At 48.3% G+C, this 10,835-nt stretch overlaps 1 protein-coding gene across 1 annotated transcript in view; it reads left to right on the plus strand.

Annotated features, from left to right (window-relative positions):
- LOC135224664 (protein cereblon-like) overlaps window positions 1-10,835 on the plus strand; it is a 105,584-nt gene that overhangs the window by 41,769 nt on the left and 52,980 nt on the right. The window lies entirely within an intron of this gene.

Below are 10,835 nucleotides of genomic sequence, written 5' to 3' on the forward strand. Positions count from 1 at the left end.
CTGAATGAAAAATTCTACTTATTTTTTAAGATACTTTTTCCACCACATTTCTGATTACAGTAATTATTAATTAGCAGAAATCCCTATTTGGGAGCAAGAGAATGAATGAGATTTAACTCAGCATCAACGCCCACTTCTTTCAAAGAATCACATGGTGGTTGCATTTAGATTACATTGGACTTTGTACCAACATAGGTCCCTGACCAGAGGCTGTAAGTGGGGTCAGGTGTTAGCGAGGAAAATAATAACATTTGGTGTGGGACTCTAGACAGAAAATGACGTCCACTTTTGCCCAGTCAGGATGGGAGACCTGTATTGCCAAAACAGTACTTTCAAAAGAGATAAAAGTAACGAAAGTACAAGCACTTAGCCACCGTGAGTGATTTTGAGACAGTGATCGTAGAGAGTCTAAGTTATGACTTATACAAATTAGGCTCCAACCTCTTTTTCATAATTTGTCCCATTTAGTGGGACGGTGTAAAGTGGGAGTTGGGATAGTAAGAAGGAAGAAAGGGTGCAGGAATGGGGGTAAGGTACAATGCTAAAAAGCTGGTGAAAAATAAACGTATGGGCCTTCTTTTACACGTATAGGGGCCGCACGGGCACCACAAACAACCTTCAGTAATGCCATACCACTTAAGATGCTACTTAATGGCAACTTACCCTCCTAATGGGGAGTCTAGTTCCCCCCCCCACTGATCATGTCATAATGGAATATGAAGGGATGATTTTAAATACGTATACCACAAATTACATGTTCAAACAATATTTGGCTGAATACCAGGTGTCAAGGTTATTAATAAAGTTTTAACATAACACAGTACTTTTTACTGTGTGTGCTGGATGGAAGCGTAACATCAAATTGTTCAGCATTGTCATCCTCACCAACAGTTTCGTCGTCATCGCCACTTTCGTAGTTGTCCACGCTGTCATCATCTAAAACCAAATTTTACCAATAAATTCTTTTGCTTTGGCTGAAAGTTTAGTATTCAAGAATAATAAAAATATACTAACATTCACCACAATTTGAGACAACCATTAATGTCAAAGCTACCATATCATCTTTAAATCCTAAAACTGTCAGCGAGGGACTCTAATAAAGTGGGACTAGTTCTTTAGCCATCTTGACAAAATATATGTACACGTCATAAGGCAAAACTGTTTCAAGGAAAGCTATGACATAAAAAAAATACAAACTTACTGAAACTCCACAGTGCTTATTTGATTGTAATTATAAACATTTTGGTCTTAATTCACTCTAAATTGCACTAGAACCACGTTGCGGTTCCTGGTTCCTAGGCGCTCACTCCACAAACACAGTTACGGGCAGCACACGAGTACACGGTTTATGAGGTGCAAAGCTTTATTACCCTTAATGTTTACTTTACTCATTATTTAGTTAACTTTATTTTGTTACTTCAAAATGTTAATTTAATTCATATCTATTATCCCTTTTTTGCAACCAAATTAACCCCAAAAAATTACAAATATTTCTGATGTACTTACGAGCTGATGACGCGACGAAAAAATGACTCATCGTTGCCAATCTAGTAGAGCTTCACACATACGCCGATGCATTTACAAACTGTTTCCATGAATTCTAGTTGTCATAGTAAGGCAGTAATGATAAAATTGATGTAGGTAATATGTATATATACTACAAATAGATACGCTAATTTCACTTATTTCCCCGGTTTTGTGTAAGTCTTATACCCAGTTTGGAGGGTAAACACATACCAGTTGGCAACACTGATAAACAATTGAAGAGCCCAAAAAATGTCGTAGTTCCCTTTGATATGTAGTGGTGTGCAGATTTAGCCCAAGAAAATGACAATTTGTCCAAAATTGCAATTTTCCTAACTATACAAACCTGAGGTCCTTTTACAATAGGAAGGTACTAGCGGCAGCTGGATAGGTCGTAAGCTTTCGAACAAGGGGTTCGGTAGTTAACTGCTTGTCCGACAGGCGCACGCGCGCGACTGGGAGGTAAACAAATCACTTTTGCTTTTGGCCCAAGCAAAAACTGCAGAGTGAGGGGTGGCATGAGGTGGGACTATGTGTAAAAGGACCTCAGGTTTGTATAGTTAGGAAAAATGCAATTTTGGACAATTGTCATTTGTTCCGACACGGCATACAAACCTTCGGTCCTTTTACAATAGGAAGACTCACTTCTTGGTGGGAGGAATCTGAGTCTTTTGTAAACAGACTGGTGTTTCGCCCAACTTGGAATGCCTCCCTGGTCGTAAGAGCGAGGGAGGATCCAAGCCTCTGTCCGATTGATCGGGGTGTGCACCGCAGGATCAATGGTCAGACCTCTGGACCAAGTACTAAGAGAGAGGCAAGCGTATCTCTTCGTACCAGCAAACAAGAACAAGTTCCTATTTGCAAGAGGCAACATAAAGTTATGGTTTGTCTCTTGTTGGCATCCACTTCCCCCCCCCTTGTAGGAGGAAAGTGGTGGATATTCGCTCCCATCCCTAGTGAAAGGGTAGGATGGGGCTCTGTCGAGTAGCTCACCTGCATCTCGTCCTTATCCAGCAAGGTGATGACCATACCCTCTACCCACAGGTAGAGGGGAGAAAAAGATAGGAAGAGAAGCCAGTCACTCTCTCATTCACTTATCTGTTCTTACAGTCACACCAGGACTCGATGCTGTTCAGCCTGCTAGGGTCTGGGTTAGCTACACAAACGTGTGGAGCAGCCACCACGGGTCCCAAGGAAAACGATCCAAGGACCTGTGGGCAATATCCAAAAGGTAAAAGGAGGTTGCCAGTGGTCTGGTTGTACCAGACCCCTGCCTTCAGTACCTGCGCCACGGAGAAAGTTCTTGTGTAACTCGAGGGAGTGTACTTCTAGGTCCTCTTGGTGCTGACGAAGAGTCTTCAACACTCAGCCTGGGATGTCGAGTTTCTTCAGAAAGCGCGGTCGCGCTTTCACAGGACAAAGCAGCATCTCCTTCGCATCGAAGGCGGTGAAGTCCATTAGGGAGGGGATTGTGAAAGACTCTAACCGATCGTCAGGAACCGAAGGGTTCTGAGTCTTCGCTATGAAGTCGGTACGAAATAGAGCGTCACGAATCCCCATCCCCTGGATGCTTGACTTCGCAGGAAAAAGTCATGCAATTACCTCAGAGGAAAAGAAGGGAATGGTCGTATGACCTATCCCTCTTCTTCGACTTCGGTGATGTCCTGTACCCATATACTGGTCGATCCGTCTGCAGCGAAGTGTCACATTCTCTTCCCATCCCCATGCAGTGAAGTTCTTCTTCTCGGTAGTGGATAGGACACCGACACTCAATGGTGGGATGTCGATGGTTATGGGTACTGTGACAAGCCGTTTAGGGACGAAAGAAAAGACTGTTATGGAACAACCGAACTAAGTCCACAGCGAAGTTCGTAACTGACTTGGGCGCTCTGACAGCTGCCGACTGACTGCGTTCGGTAGGAGGCAAGTTGTCCAAGCACCGAGCAAGTCACGTGACCTTCGCCTTAAAAGGGTTATGCCAAGAGACTAAACAAATAATTTGTTCGTCACCGATGCCAGAAGGCGAGGTGATGATTCTCTTAAGGCATGTGCCCAACAGGCGAAAGTCAATTGCCTTCTAGAGACCGAGGTCCCTGATGGCAAGATATCTCATAGTATAGTTGATTCTCAGCTAAGGAGAAACAACACTATGTGTCGTTGAAGACGAAGGTGTACAGAAAATGCAACCTACGTCTTCACAGCTGAACCGAGAGAAGGATTCTCAAGATTCTGAACCTGTGCTACAAAGACTGAGAACGCTAACCCTTGATTCATTATTGCTGTCCGGTGAGGATCGTAGTTGCAATAAAAGCGGAGCGCTTTTCAGTAATGAAGACACATTGGGAAATACTGCCTGAAGAACTGCTTCTCATGGGCTGAACATTTGGAAGTAGAGCTGTCAGGTCGGAGAGTAGGGCGATGTCTTCTGACACATCTGTTTAATTCGGGGCGAACAATGAAATAATTGCACACCTACGAATACGAGATATTTTGAAGACAAACTCAGATGTCTGCAAAAATCATTCGCATTATCGCGGTGCGATGCAGCGAGAGACTAGTACAGACTTCTGTCACCGTGCGGTAAACAGAAAGATGAAAGAGTCAAGAGATAATGTCGAAGGCGATGAAATCGAGCTTCACAGCAGTAGATGGTCCTTCATTATTGCGAGAATCCCCGTTAATCAGAGACCTAAGTCCATGATTGTTGGGTAGAGATACGGTCGGTAGTCAATCAATCCAGGGGAGAGAGAGACTAACCGACCGTGCATCTCGGAGACCTAGCTGATACTGAGCTGCTATCAGCAGTTCAATACGCAGTAGCTCTCGTGACTCGTCATCCTGAGTTGCCAGTTAATCCCTTCCACGAAGAATGCGTTTTCGGCTAGAACCATCGAGCATAAAGAATACGCTCGAGCAATTATATTTAAACGAAACGGATTTCGGTAAATACAAAAGCTGATTTGGTGTTGTCGTGACAATACCAAGTATCTAAAATCGAAACTGATAACTGCTGGAGGTTGCAGGCAACCCGAGTTGCAGTTCAATTAAGATACAATTTGTCTCGGTCACAAACCGTAGAGTTAACTACGGTATGCGCCTACCCCGGACAATTCAACTGTTAAAAGAATCATGTCGCGAGGGTAATATACGTAGTATATTTGTAGGTTCTGTACCACGACCTCCATCCTAAATTCTTTCCCCTCGAGGAATGGAGAATAAGGATTGGAGATCGACCGCCTTCGTTCTCTAGTCAAGAGAGTGAAGGAGAAGTCTTTCCCAAAGGAAAGCTTCAATGGTGAACAGAATACCGAAGACGATAGTTCAAGCCAAACTGGAAGTTGTTCCCGTCCGTTCTTCTCTATTCCAGGTTAATCGCCTACTGTGAGATACTCTTCTTTCAGCAGCAGTTCTTCTTCCAAATGCTAGAAATTACAGAAATTCGAGCATAAGCGAGGTTCCCGATTATCGTGTAACAATTATCGGGGATTCTCGCTCACTTTGGACCGTGGTCTCGCCTAAGTGTTTGGAGATCGTAAAAAACTCGAACACTGAGTGCGCTAGAAATTCCGTAGAATTCTAAGCACTCTTGCGAAACCCCCACCGAATTCGTCAAACGATATCGGACTGGTGGTCCTCCTCGATTCCCGTAGAAATCGAGAAAGGGGCAGGATCCTCCTCCACGACCGGGGCTTACGTCAGGTAGGGACCCGAAGGTCCCCCCCGGTAGCGCAGCCCTAACGTGGGATCTTACAGAGAAATCTCTGTAAGATCCCTCCCCTTTCCCTCGTAGCCGTAAGGAGAGAGGGAATGGGGAGGAATTGGATACTGCTCACCTTCCCAGCGGAACTAGCAGTTGGAGAAGAAAAGGAGCAGCCATCGCCTTACGGCGATGCCTCTCAGAGCCTGGGAAAACGTATCGTCAGGAGAAAACGTTTTCCCGAGGAGGGGGTTACGAACTCATACTGTAGGTAAGGGTCTGCCGACACTGTGAAACGTCGTCTGGGTGGGGCTGATCGACACCTGACAGGAGAGAGCCGATACCGTCCTCCGACTCATTCCAGTCCTCGTCGAGGTCGAAACCTCTCAGGAGGACCGAAGGGGTATTCAAATACGGTGTCCGAAGACACGTAAAAACGCCTCTGTCGCAGTAGAGGAGGTGAAGTAGCTTGTTCGACCGGCCAGAACTGAGAGAGCCTTCTTGTCCGGAGACGAGAGACTACCTGGTTCAACACAGTCGGCAAGCTCCGATCGCGGCAGACCACCGTCGATTTGGGTTCCCTCTCGGGCCCCAAAACGACTCGAGCCGAGACGTGGCTCTGCTGGGTGGGAGCGGCGATCCTTCCCCCGAGGTGGTTGTGCTGACGAATCAGCGCCATAACCTCGGCAAAGTTCCTCTGGATCTCGGAAGTCACAGCATCTTGCAGAGTAGGACCGTTAAGCCCTTCGAACAAGAGCATATTCCGAGAACCTTCCTCCTAAGAAGGGGGAACAGCGACAGCCCTCCTCGGTCTTCTCCATCCACTTGCGCATACGTCCTGGCCGGTCCAAGAAACCGTGCCTGGCACGTAGGGCGTCGTGGTGGGATCATGAGGGCGCACCCCTCACGATCACTCCTCAATACCCTCGCTCCTCCCGGTGTAACCCGAGGAGGTTGAAGGTACGGGAGAGGCAGACCTGACGCACCCTCCTCGCTCGCTGGCAGAACCAGCAGGCTTGGAGGGCTGCAGGTGATCGTCAACCCGCGGTGGCGATCGAGCTGCAGGCCTGGTCGAACCGTCTCGCTGTGGAGAACGGCTGGACTGAGCACAGCGGCCCCGATCTCGATGTCAGAAGAGCTGGTTGCTGGTTGCCGTACCCGATCGCTCTCTGTGAGAGCGACGGTCAGGCGACCTGCAGGCTCCACTGTCACAGTGAGACCGGTGCTTGTCCTCACGGCACGTCACGTCGCTGGTTCCAGCCGTGGCTGGCACCGGCGAACGGGGGGGGGGGGACCTCTTCCCAGCCTCAGCCTGTGGCTGGTCGTGGACCGTCAACGTCATCCCGGGTAGCCAGCTGGTCGCCGCGAGAGCGAGAGCTGGTCTGGTGAGAGTCGCGTGAGCGGCTGTCACCAGTCTTCCGCTCCGTGCCGTGAACCTGACGCTGAGCGGGCTCAGAGGTCTGGTTCCTGGCTGCACGGTCGCTGGTAGGCGACCGTACACTCGGTACCTCCCGCGAACGAGAGGCCGAGACGGACCCTGATGCAGTGGCAGAACCACTGACACCCGGCGAGGAAGTACCGGTGTTAGCCGGTACCCCTCTGGTCCCCGTAGTCTTTCTTCCTTGCGGAAGAAGAGACGGGCCCCGCTCCCGAAGGAGCAGGAGGGACCAGCGGAAGGAACCCTCCCATCCCCCACGAGGTGAGACGGGTCCCGAGAAGCCTCCGAGGGAGACTTCTTAGGAGGGAGGAGGCAACCTCTTCTTCCTCGGCTGTGAAGCCTTAGAAGTCGAAGGGGAAGAGGCGGCAGCCGACGACGATGAAGAAGATGAAGGCAACGTTCCTCCTCTTCTTCGTCAGCTTCCTCAGGACAGACGTAAGATCTGCCCTCCAGGGCGGAGCCGGGGCTGCTGTAGCCGAAGCCACAGGGCCCGGACGCACCTGTACAGACAGACCAAAGTCTGGGGTAGTACCACCACGAACAGGGACGACGTCAGCAGGTATGGGCATCTCAGGAACAGCAGGCACAGCCAGCACAGCATCGGCAGGGACAGCCAGCGCAGCAACGGCAGGGACAGCCAGCGCAGCAACGGCAGGGACAGCCAGCACAGCAACTGCATGGACAGTCAGTACAGAATCGGCAGGTACGGCAGGCAGCACCGGAAACACAGGAGGTGGAGCAGCAGCCAGCAACATCCTGGTACCGGCGGCAGGTCCAGGGGCGAGCTCTAGGGCAGCGAAAGTGTGTCGGCGGCAGCGCGGCAACCACGAGCGGCGGCGGCACGCCCCCCTCTCGGTACGGCGAACGGCACTTCACAGCGGCTGTAGGCAAGACTGTTACCACGTGAGGCGAGTACACCAGGTGAGGAGGGATGTCGTCACCTGGAGTCGATATCGTTGTCGTGGTCTCCACTCCATGGGTGACCGCAGCAGGCCCAGACATAGAAACCGCCGCCCCTGGACACTAGGCACGCCCTGCAAATCGAAGGACGCCCATACCTCACCAAGGTCCACCCTCGTGGCAATAGCATTTGCGGAAATAACAGTAGTAGTGATTAGTGGGGGGGGGAATTCCCCTCGCGCGGGGGGGGGGCGGGGGGGGTGAGCCCCACACCGAACGAGCGGAAGACCCCGAATACAATTGTATATCGGCACGAGCGCCCTCCCCGCGCTCGACTGATCGGGCGAGGAGAAGAACCTAGATAACCTCCCCCCCACCCCCCCGAAGGGGAAGGGTCATCTGTGGGAGCTGAGCGGGGGGGGGGGGGGGGGGGGGGGGGGGGGGGGGGGGGGGAATTCTCGTTCCCCACCCCCGCACAGCACCCATGTACCCAACAATAATAATAAGAGCCCGAGAGCAATCGTGCCCTCGGCACCGAATGCAAGGGCATAAGGATCAATTCCCTGACTGAGCGGAACTTGAACCAAAATAATATTGATGCAATCAATAATAAAAAGGAATAATATGAAAAGAATCTTGCATTACGATTCCACTTCACAATGAATAAGGGCTCGGCGCGAGCGCATTTGCGCCCTCGGTACCGAGCACAAGGGTAAAAGGCTCCATTCCTGATTATGAATGGAAACCTTGATCCATATTGAATTGATGCAATCAAAATATATATGAAAAATGAAAAAGAATACTGCGCTTGCGATTTCACTTCATACAAAAAAAAAAAAAAGGGGAGGAAGGATCAATTCCCGGGAATAGCGGAAACATTGATCCAAGTAAATAATGCAATCTCAATAAAATATGAAAATGAAAAAGAACTGCACTTGCGATTTCACTTCATTCAAATAAAAAGGGGAAAGGATCAATTTCCGGGTAAGAGCGGAAACTGATCCAAAATGAGTATTGCTACAATCAAAATAATATATTGAAAATGAAAAAGAATACTGTACTTGCGATTCCACTTCCACACATAATAAGTTTTTCGTGCCGAGCGCATTCGCTCGGCAACGAGCATACAGGTCAAAAAAATATAAATGAAAAGGGCACTTACTTACGATTTCATCTACCACATTTTTCCAACCAAAATATAAGCTCGGAGCGAGCGCTCTCCCGCCCTCGGCACCGAGCATACACAATACAAGGATCATTCTTGGGAAAATGAATTCCCGCACTTACGCCCTTCAGTCCCGGCACTCGGGTAATCGGAGGGCGTGGAGAAACCAAGATCCTTTAATTCACAATTGAATTCAATGGAAATAAATATGATATTGTTATGATACAATAAAGTTTGTTCATACTTACCTGGCAGATATATATATAGCTGTATTTTCTGAAGTCCGACAGAATTTTAAAAACTTCCGACACACGCAGTGGTCGGCCAAGTGGTTAGTACCCATTCCCGCCGCTGGGAGGCGGGTATCAGGAACCATTCCCATTTTCTATTCATAATTTTTATTTCCACTGTCCCCTGAGGGGAGGTGGGTGGGTACTTGATTATATATATCTGCCAGGTAAGTATGAACAAAATGATATTGTTATGATACAATAAAGTTTGTTCATACTTACCTGGCAGATATATATATAGCTGTATTTTCTGAAGTCCGACAGAATTTTAAAAACTTCCGACACACGCAGTGGTCGGCCAGGTGGTTAGTACCCATTCCCGCCGCTGGGAGGCGGGTATCAGGAACCATTCCCATTTTCTATTCATAATTTTTATTTCCACTGTCCCCTGAGGGGAGGTGGGTGGGTACTTGATTATATATATCTGCAGGTAAGTATGAACAAACTTTATTGTATCATAACAATATCATTTTGTTCATGAAACTTACCTGTCAGATATATATATAGCTGAATCCCACCTTTGGAGGTGGGAAGGGACAGAATAGAAGGATTTTGGGAAACAAATGCATGCAGATGATTTACATCTTGGTTCCACCTGTTAGCATAGCTGGCTTCGTGGTTACTGCCACGTAAGTCTGCTTGTGCTACTAGAGTTGCCAGCGAGGTAGAGACCTATATAGCTGGTGCACTCCAGATGATCTGTCAACAGGGGCGAGACCACGACGTGACTAGACCATATTGACCATACCATGAGGGCTAAGAAGTAAAATAAATATATATACTATATATATATCACCACCTGACCAACCTAGCCAAAGTTAAGGTGTTTTAACTAAGGCTTAAGAGTTAAGAAGTCACCGTTGACGGCGACTCAACAACTAAATTAAGAGCTCTTCCTAACCATTTTTCTACAGGATAGGATGAGTGGTACTTCTTGCCCCCAAGATTGTGTCTGCAGACACGTATGGCCCTAGCGAGCAGCAGATCTCATATGCCATCTTCACATCTCGCGGGAGTGTGAAGTGAACACAGAGTTGCTTCGCCTAAAACATGGTACTCAGGATGTTTGCTGAGTGCCATGCTCTGTTGAAATGCTTCCGAGGCCGCGCCCTCACCTCGTGAGCATTCAGATAAAAAGATTTCAAATCTTTGTGCAAACACAATGAAGGAGCATTTTTGAAAGAACTCCTTAACACTAAAGCCAGGGTGTTCTTCGATATGGGCAAGTCTGGTCTTTTTCGGAACACTGCAGATTGCCCGAATGACTTCGACTTTCTTGGGTTTTATGTAGATAAACTTGAGAGACCCGACAGGGCACAGGACTCTCTCTGGCTCCTGCCCACTAACTTGTGCCATCCTTGCTTCCAAGCTCCTGGCCCAAGGACAAAACGGGTTTCCATTCTTAGGCCACAACGGAAGGCTTAGAGAGCACACCGCCTTGTGTTCTCTAAAGCCAAAAAACTTGTGACGATGGCTTAAAATTTCACTAACCCTCTTTGTCGTATCTAGGGTGGTTAGAAGAAGGCCTTCCTGATCACATGCAAGAAGTTAACAGGTAGGAGAGGTTCGAATGCTTTGACATCAAGAACTTCAGACTACGTCTAAGTTCCATATTGAAAGCTTCGATCTGGACATGCACAGTCAGTCCGTCTGTACTAAAGTCAGGTGACCGACCAGTTGACCAGTCAGACGAATCAAGGACAGCAAGGCTGTACCCTGAAGACCATAAGGCACTATTCTTCGCTGAAGGATGAGTGTCTGGACTGCCTGGGCGATTCAATCTAAGCAAACCTTGGGGTGTATCAATGCAACCCAACGTCG

The sequence above is a fragment of the Macrobrachium nipponense genome, chromosome 12, assembly GCF_015104395.2.
Source record: "Macrobrachium nipponense isolate FS-2020 chromosome 12, ASM1510439v2, whole genome shotgun sequence".
Classification (NCBI taxonomy): Eukaryota; Metazoa; Arthropoda; class Malacostraca; order Decapoda; family Palaemonidae; genus Macrobrachium; species Macrobrachium nipponense.